The sequence below is a fragment of the Callorhinus ursinus genome, unplaced genomic scaffold (genome assembly GCF_003265705.2).
Source record: "Callorhinus ursinus isolate GAN/ISIS: 27379988/994484 unplaced genomic scaffold, GSC_fseal_2.0 scaffold38, whole genome shotgun sequence".
NCBI lineage: Eukaryota > Metazoa > Chordata > Mammalia > Carnivora > Otariidae > Callorhinus > Callorhinus ursinus.
In genome coordinates this window covers 797,080-813,478 of record NW_027397100.1, presented here as the reverse complement: position 1 = coordinate 813,478, position 16,399 = coordinate 797,080, and the positions used below count along the sequence as shown (strand labels likewise).

General features: G+C 47.4%; 1 protein-coding gene across 4 annotated transcripts in view; it reads left to right on the top strand.

The window, feature by feature from the left end:
• Positions 1-16,399, top strand: part of EYA2 (EYA transcriptional coactivator and phosphatase 2) — a 267,975-nt gene that overhangs the window by 21,339 nt on the left and 230,237 nt on the right. The window lies entirely within an intron of this gene.

Genomic DNA, 16,399 nt, shown 5'->3' with positions numbered 1-16,399 from the left:
TGGGACTCGGACCCTGACAGCTGGCCCATGGCAAAACGAGGGAAATGAGGTGCATGCGGGGAATTTCATGAAGCTAGACTGGTTCAATTTAAAGAACGGTCTGTTATTTTAATTTTCTTTCCATTGAGGGTGCTGACGTGTTTGGGTTTTTTTGACTGCAAAATTTCTCATCTGTTGTTTTTAAACACTTCACCCGACAAATCAAAATAGCAGCCCCTTTCTGTGGGTTCCCCCAGGTTTTTCTTGTTTTTGAGATTTTCTAGTTGGTGGAATCCCAGAGTCTGAGAGTCACTGCACTCCAGTCTCCTCTTGAGAGGTAAACAGGTCAGTCACGCACTCCCTGCTCCCCCAGCCTCTGACTTCCCTCAGCTGTGCTTCATCGGTTTCCCCCTTCTGGGAGGGGAGAGCAGGTGTGTCTCCCTCACTCCCGGCCCCAGTGACATGAAGACAGAAGCTGGGGCAGTGTCTCCAGCACTGGTCCTTAGACCTCTCCAGATGGCCGGAGGCTGCCTTTGCAGGTTGTGCAAGGAGGCACAACCCGCCATCCCCCTGGGAGAAGTAGGAGCTGCTTGGATGCCTGTGGTTGACTGGCAAGTCTTCACGGGCTCTGCTCACCTACTTTGGCTTCAGCACAATGCACATTTCCTTTTCTAGATCAGTCCAGACCCTTCCCCTCTAGAGGTTAATCCTAACTACCTGCCGAGCAGGTCTGCCCCTGTTGGCCCCAGGTCACTTCTTCCCAGCCTGGAAGCTGGCCAGCTCTCCAAACCCTGCCAGGACATCTAGCTGTAGCCAAACCTTGGCCGGCTTTTGGGGAGCCTCTGGGGTGGGGAGGCTGTGCCAGCAGCTGTGGAGACTAGGGGACAGAAATACCCTGGTCCTCCCCTCAAAGAGCTTGGAGACGAGTAGGTGAGACAAGACAGGCCCAGACGGTTAGTTTAGCATTTGAGGTTCTGTGTGGAGGGCTGGAGAATGACCTCTTTTCTTTTCTTTTTTTTTTTTTAAGATTTTATTTATTTGAGAGAGGGGGAGAGAGAGAACAGGAGGGGGCTGGGGAAGAGGGAAGAACAGAGGGTGAGGGAGAAGCAGACTACCCGCTGAGCGGGGAGCCCTACGTGGAGCTCGATCCCACAACCCTGAGATCACAATCACAAGCCGAAGGCAGACACTTAAACGCTTAACAGACTGAGCCACCCAGGCGCCCCTGGAGAATGACGTCTTATGCCTGCACCCCACTTTACAGTTTACAAAGGGCATCCATGACTTACTCTGTCTCATTTCTGTGTTTCGTCCTCTGCAGTGGATGATGGCTGGCAGCCCGTCCATCTTCCAGTTTTCCTTCTTTCCCTTCCTTTCTGGTTCCCACTGCACTTTCAGGCCATCACTTTACTCCCCAGTTCTAGGTGTAGACCTGTGTGCCCCTGTGTAGACCTGGACGTGCACAGCATTCCATCCCTCTGCCCTCCGGGCTTGTTCGGGCACCAGGTATGAGCTGAGTGGGGCCCCGTCCTGGGCACTTGGCTCTGGCTGGCTAAGCTGGGGGACTGTGGCCATCCTGCTGGGAGGCGGCCTGCCGGACAATGAAGGCCCCCAGGATTAAACCCGAGGCACCATACAGAGGCACACGATTCCCGATGACATCACTTGAGCATCTGGACCCAGCTCTTCCTAAAGCTGGGTTGGAGAATGCCATGAATACCATGGGTTATTCGATTATTTTTCATTTACTTAAAGTTTGAATGGACCTTTCTCCCACTAGCTGCGGACAAATTCAGTTGGCTCCATTTACCCAGTTGCCCTGCTTCCTCTCATCATAATAAAACTCCATTTCATTTTTTAAAGCCCTCTTGAAAGCCTTTTCATAGCATTTGGACTCATTTCTCTGCGATAACGTTGACCTAATTTTGCCGATAAGGGATCTGAGACACAGAAGGGGAGGGAAAAATCTTAGCTTTGCCCCCCCCCCCGGGGGGGGCACCCTCACCAACTTTTGGTTTGGGGAAGAACAGTTTTTGATAACCAGGGCACCTGTACCCTGGGGAAGGGGAGTGTAAGGGGATTTGGTGAACAACCCGAGCCAGGTCAGGGGGCCCCTAACTGCATCCTAGAGCCACAGTCTGGGTAGTACTAGTAGTCATCTTAGATGCTTAGGGAAGTTCTGGACGGTGGGAGAGGAAATAGTGAGCTGCCCTTACCCATGGGGAGTGGAATGGGGAAAGAGGGCGACTTTCATTTTTCACTTTGTATACTCTGCTGCTCATTCTGAAAATAGGTGCATGGCTTGTTTTATATTCAAATAAACAGTGAATTTTGCAATGTAACAGTAGCTAGCTTTCATCTAGGAACATCAGAGCATCAAATAGTGAATTACAAACCAAACATGAGGGGCATGTGGGCAGCTCAGTGGGTTAAGTGGCTGCCTTCAGCTCAAGTCATGATCTCAGGGTTCTGGGATCCAGCCCCGAGTCAGGGTCCCTGCTCGGCAGGGAGTCTGCTCCTCCCTCGCCCTCTGCCCCTCCCCCCTCCTGTTATTTCTCTCTCTCTCTCTCTCTCTTAAATAAATAAATAAAATCTTTTAAAACGGGGCACTTGGGTGGCTCAGCCGTCATCTGCCTTCAGCTCAGGTCATGATCCCGGTCCCGGGATCGAGCCCCGCATCGGGCTCCCTGCTCGGCAGGACGCCTGCTTCTCCCTCTCCCCCACTTGTGCACCCTCTCTCGCTCTGTCTCTCTCTGTCAAATAAATAAATAAAATCTTAAAAAAAAAAAGAAAAAACATGAGTCCGTGAGCATATTACTAATAACAGATAAGTAGGTAAACAGGAGAGAGGGAGGTTTCTTGTCCACAGTGGAATGACAAGGGCCAGCTGGAAACATGGGGGGGGGTGCCGGGTTAGACATACATCATGGTCCAACCGTTCTGGTAATGATTGGTCCAGTTAGGAATCATCCATGGATATTCAATCTGGGCTGCGGGATGTTGATGAGTAGGCTATTTGGATGCTCTTAAAGGCTCTCCCCACAGATGGCTTATTAATTTCAAGGGGGAAGATAGCTCACTGTGTCATGGAGAAATTGGCACATGGACTGGGTGATCAGCATTAGCCTGATCAGCGAGGGAAGGCCGGATGTGATACCGTGAGAGGCACACACCATCACCCCTGTAACGTTCTGGCCAAGAACACGTAACTGGAATCTAATCATGAGGAAGCAACAGATGAGCCTAGAATGCAGAACATTCTGTTACCAAAAAGGCACCTTATTCCTCAAAATGCCAATGTCGTTAAAGGCAGAGACAGGCTGAGGAAGGTTTCTAGATTTAAAGGTGCCTAAAGAGATATGACTGCTAACCACAGGGCTTAAGTCTATACTGGGTCCTAGGTGGGAGGGAAAAGCACCCTAAGGGACATCAGTAGTCAGGTGACAAATTGTAATACTGAGAGCATCAGGTCTCACTGATCAGATTCTGTATCAGTGTTGAATTTGCTGATGCTGATGATGGTCTTGTGATTCCATAAGAGGCTGTGCTTTCTTAGGGTATAGACACTGAAGTATTCAGGAGTAAAGGGCATGATGTATGTAACTTACTCTGAAATGGTTCAGAAAAAAACAGATGAGTGTGTGTGTGTGAGAGAGAGAGAGCGAGAGCATGCAATTGACAAATTACATGAGATGTGATGCTAACAGCAAGTGCATCTGGGTAAAACCTATGCACCTGTTCTTTGTACTAGTAAGTTTGAAATTATTTCCAAATGAAAAAAATTTAAAAATTACTACCAGCAAAAACAATCTATATCTGTCTGTCTGTCTATTTATCCATCTCATAATAAGAGTGGTACTTGGCAATTACTGAATAGTGAGACAAAGTGGGACACATTATGTCATTTACTCCTCAGAGACCCCCAACATCTGGCTTCTGAGTTAACATGCTCCTCTTCACAGAAGATGAAACAGAAGCTTAGGGAGGTGAAGGTGCCCGCAAACCCACAGCAAGTCTGTAGCAAAAGCGGTGTTTTCACATAACCCAGTCTCTTATCTAGAACTCGTACCTACTAAGCCAGTCTGTCCCAAAGCCTGGGACACCTTCCACGGGAGGGTGTTTCAATGTTATTATGCCAAGAGAGCACTGGATAACATGAAATCACATAGCGATTTTTTAAAAATCTCATTTGCATTCCCTTTCAATTCTTTTAAATCCACAAGAAAGTCTCAGATTTGTGCTAGGTGGTTGTGAACACCAAACACTCGCTGATTCTCACTGAAAAGAAAAGAGTCAGTAGACAGGCAGCAGGCTCTGGAGGGGCCGAATATCTTGCTTGTGGGTTCGTGATATTTATTCTTCTAATTACCTTCTAGTTTGGGGCAGCATTTTATATTTGCGATTTAAAAAAAAATTTCCTTTTTAAGTATATTGATTTAAGTTTAAGTCTTTTAAAACTGAGTCCATTCAAAGAAAATATTAAGGAAGTAACAGTAGCACCATGTCAGGGACATGAATATGACAGAGTTTGGGAAAGACAAAGGTTTGAGCAGCTGCAGATGGACACCGCTCTCAAGTTCATGATGTTTGGATCAAGGTGACACTTTCCCATCGGTGGTCCCCACTTTCTTAACACTGTCATTTAGGAGGGCCCTCGGTGGGTCATTTTTGCCATTGCCTTGTCCCTTCCTTCAAGGTTGTCCTGGGAATAACTGAGCCTTCTCTCTCTCTCGATGATATATGACATTTCCATGATGTGTCATGTCCATAGTTTCTAGAACCTGGAGGAATGAGGCATAGGACTCCTAGGCTAGAAATTCGGAGATAAATGGTATTAGCTCTAGGACTTCTATACCAAAGTATCATCACCCTAGTGGTTTAAAACAACAGAAACGTATTCTCTCCTGAGGTGAGAAGCCCAAAAGCAAGGTGTCACAAGGCCATGCTCTCTCTGAGGACTTACGTCTTCCTGGCTTCTGGTGGTGGCCTCCAGTCCTTGGCATTTCTTGGTTTGTAGCTGCAACCCTGCCATGTCTGCCTCTGTCATCACATGAGCTTCTCCCTGCGTGTCTTCACATGCCTGTCTTCTTAGAAGGACACCAGTCATACTGAATTGAGGGACCCCTCCTCCACTATGACCTCCTCTTAACTGATTACATGTGCAAAAGACTATTTCCAAATAAGGTCACATTCTGAGGTGCCTGGGGTTAGGACTTCAGCAGATCTTTTCGAGGGCCATAATTCAATCCATAACAGAGGCTTATTCAAAAACTCAAGGAGTAGGAAAGAAAGATTGATGGCTGACCCCACATAAGCACATCCGCATGGCAGAAGCGCCATCCGTGAAATCAAAAGGTAAATGACAAACCAGGGAGCATTTTTGTGGCGCTTAACACAGAAAAAGAGGCTGGTTTTCGCTAACATATAAAATAGAGTTCCTAGCAATTGATCAGAAGACAAGAACAATAATTTCTTAGAAAAACAGATAAAAGATATGAACAGGCAGTCCACAGAACAAGAAAGGGGAAAGATGTTCTGTCTCACTTAAAATGAGAGATATGCAATTAAAACCACACCCAGAAGATTGGCAACAATTCCAAAGTTGGCTAACGTACTCTGCTGGCGAGACCGTGGGGAAGCAAACACTCTCATCTCTTGCTGGTCGGAATGTGTATCTGAATGGTCCTTTTGGAGCTCCTTCCAGACCCAGCTTGGCAGGGTCTATCCACATTACAGGTGCACCCACCCTTTGACCTAGTGATCCCTCTTTTAGGAATCCATCGCAACTGTCCACGTGCAAAGTAGCGCGTGCAAGTCTTTGCGTGGCGTTATTTGTAACAGCAGAAGTTGGGGAACACTGCAGATGCTCAGATAGAGAACTGGTTCCATAGAGTATGGTTTATCCGTGCAATGGAACACTGTGCAGCTGTCAAACAGAATGCAGATACTCTCTAGACACTAATTTGGTTAAAACCTCCAGAAAAATATTACAAAAGGAAGTTGTATAGTATGCTACTTTTTGTTGAAAAAAAATAGTGGAGTGAATAGGAATATACATGCATATTTGCTTCTATTTACGTAAAAAAATTGGAAAAGAGGGGTGCCTGGGTGGCTCAGTTAAGTGTTTGCCTTTGGCTCAGGTCATGATCTCAGGGTCATGGGATCAAGTCCTATGTTGGGCTCTCTGCTCAGCAGGGAGTCTGCTTCTCCCTCCCTCTCTCCCTCTCTCTCTCTCTCACTCTCACTCTTACTCTGTCTTGGAAAGGAAACTAATGAAAGTGGCTATGGGGGCAGAGAGGAATGGGAAAGAGACTTTTTCACTACATTCCTTTATAATTTTTATTATGAATCATGTGGATGTAGAACCTGTTTTAAAAAGTAATCAAAAATAAATGTGAGACCTTGGTAGGGGAAAGCTTACCATGGTTTGCTGCACATCATTACTTTGCACATCCTGAAGTCTTATTTTTACTCTGGGAGAGAGCGTGTGCCATGGGATACCCGAGTCGAGTAAATCAGTGCAGGTCATCTTGTGGGCCCACAGTGGACAGACTAGCAGCATATGGGAGCCCTGTGTCTTGGGTAAGGAAATGGGAACCCTTCCAGTCATTTTCCTTTATTGTAGCCAAGAAGTGCCTCGGAGTGGTAGCCTCTTACCCAGCATGGCAGTAGGATTTCAAGCAAGAGAACACTTACAATTACGACAAATAATGTTAACAGATAACACTAATGTCATGGTTCCTGTGCTGTGGGGACACTGTTCTAGGCCCTTCACATATATTTACTCCCTCCTGCAACTCGGAAGTAGATATTTTAATTATCCTCACTTTACAGATGAGTAAACTGAGGTATAGAGGTTAAATATTCTGCCGGAGATGACACAGCTCCGTAGTGGAGACGGTGGGATTGGGACCAAGGAGGTCGAGCTCAGAGATCACTCTTCTTGGCTTCATCACTCTGCTGAGTGGGTTCAGGGACAGGAGTTTGAATGGACGGAAGAATGGGAACTCAAAACCATCAGCGGAAGTCTGCTGGGGGCATAAGGCTCTGATCTTTCCAGGATTGCTTTGACCATTCTGTTTTTGTCAGACAAAGATGACGATGATGATAGTAGTAACATCTACCATTTATGGAGCACCTGCTAGGTGCCAAGTGCGGCGAAGGCTGTCTTACACATCTCATTTTATCCTCAGCTCAGCCCTATGCGGTAAGTACTGTTGTCCCCATTTTGTGGATGAGAAGACTGAGGTTCACAGAGGTCCAGAGTCTTAGGACACCAGTAAGGGGCAGAGATAGAATTGGAAGCCAAGTCTCGTGGATTCCAGAGTCTGGATTGGTCACCACCCCCTGGTCTGTGCCCTTGGGGAGCTGTCTCCAGGATGAGAGCTCTTCTTTGGGTAGCATCTACCACATCGCTGGGCGCATACAGTCACTAGTGCTTGGGGTGGTGATGTTACATTTGCTCATGGAACGTTGACCTCGGTCGTGCTGGGGTCTCCCTTCCCTCCTCTGCCAGGTCAGGATGTGGACGGGAAGGGGGGCTTTCAGGCACTGCTTTGTGGAAGGGGTTCCCGAAGGTTGTGTGGCCCGGAAGTGGCACCGCACCGTCAGGGGCCTCTACCTCCAAACTACAAGCAAATTCTTCCCTCCAACAAGAGCACATTGTGTTCCGGCCCTGCTCTCCCACCCAGGCTACTTTAAATGCGGATCCTGCTGCCAACAGCTACTTTTAGCAAGGGCAGACTATCATAAGGAGAGAAACATATGAGAAAATAGCAAAATGGAGGCATTGTTCCTGAGGGTTTGGAGCAGGTTCAGGGAACTGTGGGGTGGGAGAGGCCTGGAGACGTGCTCTGCCATCACAAATAAGTCATACAAAAAAACAATAATAATAATAAAGTCACTTAAAGAGTTTCCTTGAAGCTGGCGGGAAGGGAGGGCTAGCAGGACTAACTCTTGAAGAGTCGGGATCCCATAGTCTCGTGGACCCTCATCCGAAGGAGCTGGGAGATGTTTGGAGAAGAAAATCACATTTGGAGGCTGGAAGGAGCACAGGGAGATTGGTGGAGGGATCGTTAGGGAAGGAGGGCAGAATAAGCGTGTGGCTTGAGAGAAGAGGCCCTTTTTTGAGGAAATTAGAGTTCCCAGGAATGAGCTAGGACCACATAAGTAAAGGACGCAAGGACAGTTCCAACTAGTTAGAGCTTCTCATGCTGCGAGGAGGTTGCTTCATGCAGTAGTGAGTGGACCGTCCCTAGAAGAATTCAAGCAGACCCTGGGTGATGTTTACAGGGATGCCAGTGTTGAGCTAGGACGCAAACTTGAGCAGAGGTTCACAAACACTGGTTCATGTGCCAGGCCAAAAAGGCTTGAGTGGTGAGGTTTTAATCCAGAAAGTGAAATTGATGTTTATTTAAAGGACTGTCCTTTGAGACTGTGCCCTTCCTATATTTGGGTGTTCCAATGTCCTTTATAAAATTACCAGTTTGTGGAACGTAAAAGTCTGGAAATATCAGGATTAGACAATATACAAGTCTTTTCCACCGCTAAGATTCTGTGATTCCAGGAAAGTATGCTTCTGATTTGGGTGAAACAAGATAGGGCAACGAGTGTAAAATCAAGCTTAAAACTGACACATCAAGAAATGGCCATGTCAGCATATTATTTAGAGATGTGGAGATCATTACCAGAAAGAACAGCTAAAAAAGTTGACAGTGGTTGGCCCCAGAGAACAGGGCTGGAGGTGAGATTTCTCTTAAGTATCAATCTTGTACTATTATGTGAATTTCAGAGCGACGTGCATGTATTATATGATCTTAGATCAAAATAAAACACCTTACACCTTAGAAATAAAAGCCAAATGATAACAGCTGCCATGCATTGGATTTTGTGCTAAGAGGTTTTCTTTCTATTTTTGTACTTACCCCCATCTTTAGAGATGAAGAGACAGGCTCAGAGAGGGGAGGTGACTCGCTTTGCTCTACAGTGAGGGGGCCTGTCAGGGGTTTTGACTTGAGAACCCAAGTCAGACTCATACACACGATGCTTCTCAGTTTGGCCTTGATGGGAGAAAGGCAGAGTGAGAGACAGCAGACTGTCTTGAAGAGTCTGTCCTATGCCAGACACCGTGCTAGGAGCCTTGCAAAAATATCATACCATCTCGTCCTCTCTGTGACACTGAGAAATAATAATGCTCACCCTCACACGGCTGATGTTGGGGGCCGGATAATTCCCTGTTCGTGGGGGAGCCGAGCACTGTAGGGTGTTCAGCAGCACCCCTGGCCTCTGTCCACTAGATGCCAGGAGCACCCCCCACCCTCCCCAAGCTTGACAGCCAAAGATGTTTCCAGACATTGTCAGATGCCTCCAGGGAGGCAAGACCACCCCCAGTTGAGAACCACTGGCTTTCTCTGACTGGGTGTGTCTTATAAATTGCCTTTTTTTAAAAGATTTTATTTATTTATTTGAGAGAGAGAGGGGGAAAGCACAGAGGGAGAAGGAGAAGCAGGCTCCCCGCTGACCAGAGAGCCAGATGTGGGGCTCGATCCCAGGACCCCGGGACCATGACCTGAGCCGAAGGCAGACGCTTAATGACTGAGCGACCCAGGCGCCCATCTATTGTCTTTAATTGCCATTTTACAGACAAGAGTACTGAGGCTGGCAGGAGAGGAGAGATTCACCTGGGCTCACGTAATTGTCAGTAGCAGAGCTGAGCGTCCAGCCAAGTCTTTTCAATACCGAACTTCCAAAACCAGCTGATGAAAATCTGGGCCCAGACTTGACCCCCAGGTTGACCCCCAGGCTGGCACTAAAATGCAGATTGAATCTTTTCTTTTTTAACAGCAGTGGACATCTTAGAGCAGGTGCTGGTGTTTCGTTAAGTTTTTTAAAGTAGGCTGAACAGCACCCAATGCAGACGAGGGTGTGGAGCAACGGGAACTCTTACTCATTGTTGGCGAGAAAGCGAAAGGGTACAGGTGCTTGGAAGACAGCTTGGTGGTTTCTCTAAGACTCAACATCCTCTTAACAGGCAATCCAGCACGTTTGCTCCTTGGTATTTACCCAAAGGAGTTACAAACACGTCCACACAAAACCTGCACATGGATGTTTATAGCAGCTTTATTTATAATTGCCAAAACTTCAAGCAACCAAGATGTCCTTGGGTGGATGGATAGATAAACAGACTATGGGGTATTATTTAGCACTAAAAAGAAATGCGCCATCAAGCCATGAAAAGACATGGAGGAACCTTAAATTAATATTCCTAAGTGAAAGAAGCCAGTCATATATTGTATGATTCCAACCGTGTGACATTATGTAAAAGGCAGAAGTGTAGAGGGGACGCCTGGGTGGCTCAGCCAGTTAAGCATCTGCCTTCGGCTCAGGTTCTGATCCCAGGGTCCTGGGATCGAGCCCTGCGTCGGGCTCCCTGCTCAGTGAGGAGTCTGTTTCTCCCTCTGCCCCTCCCCTGCCGGTGTGCGTGCTCACTTGCTCTCCCAAGTAAATAAAATGTTAAAAAAAAAAAAAAAAAGCAGAAGTGTGGAGACAGTGGGAAGATCCCTGGTTGCCAGGGGTCAGGGAAGAGGGAGGGATGAACAGGCAGAACACAGGGGATCTTCAGGGCAATGAAACTACTCTGTGTGATACTATGACCATGGGTACCTGTCATTATCAATTTGTCCAAAGCCATAGAATGTACACCACCAAGAGTGAGCCCTAATGTAAACTACAGACTTTGGGTGATTTTGATGTGTTAGTGCCGGCTCATTGATTGTAAAAGATGCACTGCTCTGGTGGGGAATATATGGGGAATCTCTGTACCTTCCTCTCAATTTTGGAAACCTAACACCACTCTGAAAAACTTAGGTCGGCTGGAAGTGTGGTGGCTGAAAGCATGGCCTCGGAGCCCAGTGCCTTTATTCCGTCCACTCACCAGCTCGGCAACCCCGGTGTGCTGCTTAATGTCTCTGGGCCTCAGTTTTCTCTGCGAAATGGGGCTCATGGTAATAACTCAGGGTTGTTGTGAGGATGGAGAAAATGTGAGCAGGTAGAGGCTCGGCATCAATAAACAGGAGCTGTTGTTTGCAAGCTTTGAAATCTGTTTCACACAGTCAGATCTGGAACTTGGACCCCAGTGACGCGTTGCAGAGCATCATTTCTGAAGTGGCTGACTCTGCTTCTTAGCAGTTGGGCCCTGGAGTTGCAATTTGGGTCGATTTTTCGCTGACCACCGAGCAATCATCCCTGGGGGCTGCAGGAGTAGCCAGATTTGGCTGGAGCGTCCCGAGGAGGAGCCGTCCGAGCTGATCAAGCATTTGCCTTCCCCACCAATAGGAGTCTCAGGAGAATTATGGAAATATCTTTGCACATGGAAGAGATTAATTCGTGTGGTCACAAATAGCTCGAACACTGTGTCCTCAGTGCCGTGATCTCCTATCCCCTGAAATTTATTCAGGGTGCCAGCTCAGCCAGAAAAGCCACAGGGCTGCCTTAACTATCCACCACGCTTAGCTAGAGGACCTCTCAGGAATTGGGGGGGGCGGCGGGATGAGATTAAGTGGTTTGATTGTTTTTAATTTCACCCCTCCGCACACACCATAGCCTACTTCTGCCCTCCCACACATCAGCCAAATGCAACTGCTGCATGGCCCCAAGTTCCCACCTCCAGCCCTTTGTCTGCCTAGTTCCTGGACTCAGTATACCCTCTTCTTAGCCCCATGACCACCTTCCAGTCTCCACATGGGCAAAATACCATTTTTCAAGCCTCGTGTCATCACCTCTGCCTTCCACTAGCAGATCCTACATGGTTTTCAAGGGTGTGGGATCTGGAATGGGGTTAAGGCCCCGGCTCTGCTGAGGAGAGGCAAGGGGCTTACTCTCTATGAACCTCAGTTTCTGCCCCAGTAGAACAGGAAGGCTGATTGGTACCTTCGCCGTTGGATCATTTGGATGAGAGAAGGCATGGTGTGGGCTTGGCACTGTGCTGTTAAGCACGTGGTAAGGACTGTAAAGGTGAGCTCGGGGCGGGTGCAGAAAGAGACCACTTTAGATGGCTGGGGGGCCACACCTCCAGGAATTTGGCCAGTAAGGAGACATCGTGCCTGCGTGGATTTAGGCAGCAACATAGGCGAGATCAGCTTAGTGTCGGCTCCTGCATCCCCAGTCCCACAGGACTCTTCCCAAAATTTCCATTAAAGTCGCAAGATTGACTCTCACTGGTCCAGTTTGGGTCCCAAACTTGTCCTGGAACCAAGGGCCATAGCCAGGGATGGGATGAGGCTCTGATTGGACAGGCTTGGGCCACGTGCCCATCCCTTTGTAAATGACACGATGGGACCCAGGAGTGGTCTGCTCCATCCAAATGATGTGGACAGAGGGTGAGGTAGGAGGGATTCTCCAAGGGGAGGTCAGGATGCTGTTCGAGAAGACAAGATGGATGCTGGGCAGGTACAGACAACAGGTGTCCACCAGACCCTCGAAGAAGATGGCTCGTTGGAGCCTGATTGTGCAGACTGAATAAGAGTTCGTCAGGTAGGATGGAGGAACTGGAGTGAGGGGAAGGGAATCTCGGGCAGGGGAACAGCAGGAGCAAAGGCCCAGAGGAATGAAATGACGTGTTTAGGAAACCTAAGGGAGCTCACATGAGTGGAGCATAGGAAATGGGACTGGGAGATGGGTAGGTGAGCAAGGGTGGAGAATTGAGTAGCGTCCTTGGATGTGAAGTGATTCAAAGAAGAAAGAGCTATGGTTCAGTTTGTGTTTAAAATTCATTCATTCATCTTAATCTCAGGAAACAAACTGAGGGTTGCTGGAGCGGTGGGAGGTGGGAGGGAGGGGGTGGCTGGGTGATAGACATTGGGGAGGGTATGTGCTATGGTGAGCACTGTGAATTCTGTAAGACTGATGAATCACAGACCTGTACCTCTGAAACAAGTAATACATTATATGTTAAAAAAAAAAAAAAGAAGATAGCAGGAAGGGAAAAATGAAGGGGGGGAAATCGGAGGGGGAGACGAACCATGAGAGACTCTGGACTCTGAGAAACAAACTGAGGGTTCTAGAGGGGAGGGCGGTGGGGCGATGGGTTAGCCTGGTGATGGGTATTAAGGAGGGCACGTACTGCGTGGAGCACTGGGTGTTATACGCAAACAATGAATCATGGAACAGTACACCAAAAACTAATGATGTACTGTATGGTGATTAACATAACATAATAAAATAAAATTTAAACAACAACAACAACAACAAGAAGATGTCAGAATGACAGGTATCAGCAACCAGAAATGGTGCAGCTGTAGAGGACTCAGAGGTGGCAGCAGCAGCCAGAGGAAGTCCCTGACGCAGGCACTTCCTTTTAGAGAAAACAAATAAAAAATAAAATTCATTCATTCATCCAACACATATTTACCAAGCACCTACGATGTGAATAAACAAAGTCCCTGGTTATGTTCTAATGATACCAAACGGCAGTGACAGGAGACCGGACCAGAGACGCTGAGTCTGAGGGCAGGGAGGCCAGTGAGGAGGCTGGTGCACCAGTCCAGGCAGGAGAGGAGAAGACTTAACTGGGGGGTAGAACACATATCCCCCTATCACAACTCTGCTCAAAGCCATGTAAAGTGAGTGCACAAGGCAGATTTTCAGGCTCCTGTTTGATGCGTCTCCGGGGCAGCCTGCGGGAACAATTTTGTACCATCTGTTTGCATAAGCTGCCACCCCCAGAATGAACCTGGATTTGAACCTTTGGGTGCTCTAGGTACTGGTTGGTTGTGATGTGCTTACCTTTCTGGGCTTCAGCCTCCTCCATTAAATGGCTTAGCATAGCACCTGCCTGGTGGGACCTTGCTAGCATGAGGCATAGGAAACGTTCAATAAATGGCAGATGTTATTAATTAGTATTATTACCACAACTCTCTTCAGGGAAGACTACCTCCTGATAATCATCGTCCTCTCTTGGAAAATGGGGACCATGATATCATGTACCTTAGAAGAGAGGTAAACCACTTAGTGTGTGACCTTGGGCAAATGACGTCACTCCTTTGTGCCTCAGATTCCTCATCTGAAAAAAAAAATAGGGCTAATATTAGTACCTGCTTACAGGGCTTCTATATGAATTAAATAAATTATGTTCGGTGCTTCAAAGTGTTCCTGGCACATAGTACGGTCTTCCTATATGTCGGGGAAGTAAATAGTAGTAGTAGTAGTAGTAGTAGTAGTAGTAGTAGTAGTAGTAGTATATTCTTCCTGAGTAGGAGTGAAAGTGATAATTAAGTGAGGTTATGACATAATAAAGGCTTATTAAGTGGTCAGTATCATCGTTTTCCCATCAGATACTTTGAGGGGAAATGACAGCATTTAGTTTGGGGGACAAAAGGGACGCCATTTCCTCCCACAAAGGCGGATGCCTTTCTCCCAGAACACATGGATATTAAGTATTGCTCCTTGGGTGGGGCGGAAAGGCATGAATTGGGGAAAACGGCTGCAAAGCCTGTTCAAGCAGGTCAGGAGAACGAGGCTGGTCCCTCCCACTGACCCACTTCTCCCAGGAAAACCACAGGGGCGTCCCCCAGCCCCGGACAGCCGCTCTCCGAAGGCAGCTCGAGCTGTATTTCACTTTCCTAACAGGGATTTCTTTGCTCCCTCGTGCCTGGAATAATTTGTGGTTCCACTTACAAGAGTAAAGCTCTTGTGATCGGCCCCAATCGGGTCCCGGAAGCAGTGACGCCTGGGAAGCAGTTTGAAAAGGTCAGTTGAGGGCAAAGTCCAAAGTGATTTTAAGTGGCCCAGCTGAGTGCCAGGCTGAATGGGAAGTCCTTTTAATTTATGACAGTCTTACCCTGTGAAGAAAAAGACAACACGGCTTTGGAGCAGTTTGATCACCCAGTAATAAATCCCTTTGTGTTTATAAAAAGTACAGATGTATCTAGCTCACGTTTCCAAAGGGAAAAAAAAAAATCTCTGGTGGCTGGGGTACGGGGCTGAACTCCTGTCCATGAAACTGTAGGAAAAACTTCATAGAGAATAAGGATTTTATAACCGTTACACCTTTTCAATTTGTAAGGATTTGACCCAGACTGCCTGACATCCCAACTTCCCAAGCTGTGTAACCTTGAGCAAGTGACTTCATCTCTCTGTGCCTCCGCTATACAGCGGAAAGAATAATAGTACTGGTTTCTAGGATTGTCTTAAGAATTGAATGGATTGCTACACGTCAGGCAGTTAGAACAGTGCCTGGAACAATGGATTCACTTGGTAAGGGTTAGTTACTTTTACCTTACAGACTTTTGTTTTGGGGTTGGTGGCAATTTTCTGCCTGGCCCACGGGAAAGCCAGTGGAGAGAGTGGCCTTGTGGTTTGCAACAGAAACCTATAATTAATTGTCTCTTTCTCCTTGGTGTTTTAGCCCGGTAGTCCAGCGCACACATTTCATCATGACTTGATTTTTTTTTTTCTTTTTTAATCCAACCTTTTAGGACATGCTTCCAGTGAGGCATTTGGAATTCTTGAATTCCAGAGATTTTTTTCTGGCCACATCAGCTAACAGAGGAACTCTTCAAACCCAAGAGAAGCCTGCAAACCACTGGTTAGAAAATCGACTCACTCATTCATTCGTGCTGCAAATATTCTTGTGGGCTTACTCTTTGCCAGGTCCCTGTGCCAGGCTTGGGGTACAGAGTGAGCACAATGTAGTAAAGCTGGCTCTTTGGGGAGCCAGGCCCTGATTTAGGAGCTGTAGCTGTATATATCTCAGTCCATTTCATTATCCTCATCATCTCAGTCCCGGGAGATAGAGTCCCATTTAACAGATGAGGAGACTGAGGCACAGAGGGGTTAAGGCAACCCCACGGGCACACAGCTGGGAAACAGAGTCCAGATTCAAACCCAGGCAGCCTGGCTCCTGTGCCTTCACTCCTCTCTTTTTCTCTCCAGCTTTTTAATTTGGAAAATGTCACGCCTCCAGTAAATTTACTGGTATGGTAACCATGAACATCATATACCTGTCACATGGATTCGCCACCTATTAAGATTGCCACCTTTCTTTAGCTCCCTTTCTCTCTAAATTTGTGTTGAGCTCTTTACTTGCAGATATCCTGATTCCTCACCCCTAAATATTTCCGTGTAGATAGTAATTATCTATAGCTGCATAACAAATTACCCCCAAATGTCATGGCTTAGATAAACAAATGTTTTTTCTATCACAGTGCTGTGGGTCAGGAATCTGGCTGCAGCTTAGCTGGGTCCTCGGCTTCAGGGTCTGTTGCTAGGCAGGAATCAAGGCCTCAGCTACAGCTGCTTTCTGGTTAGGCATCATCGCACTCACTTGTGTGCCTGTTGGTGGGAGCCCCAGCTCCTTCCCCATGGGCCTCTTCATCGGGCTGCTTGTGATCCTCTGGCTGGCTTCCCGCAAAGCCATGGATGA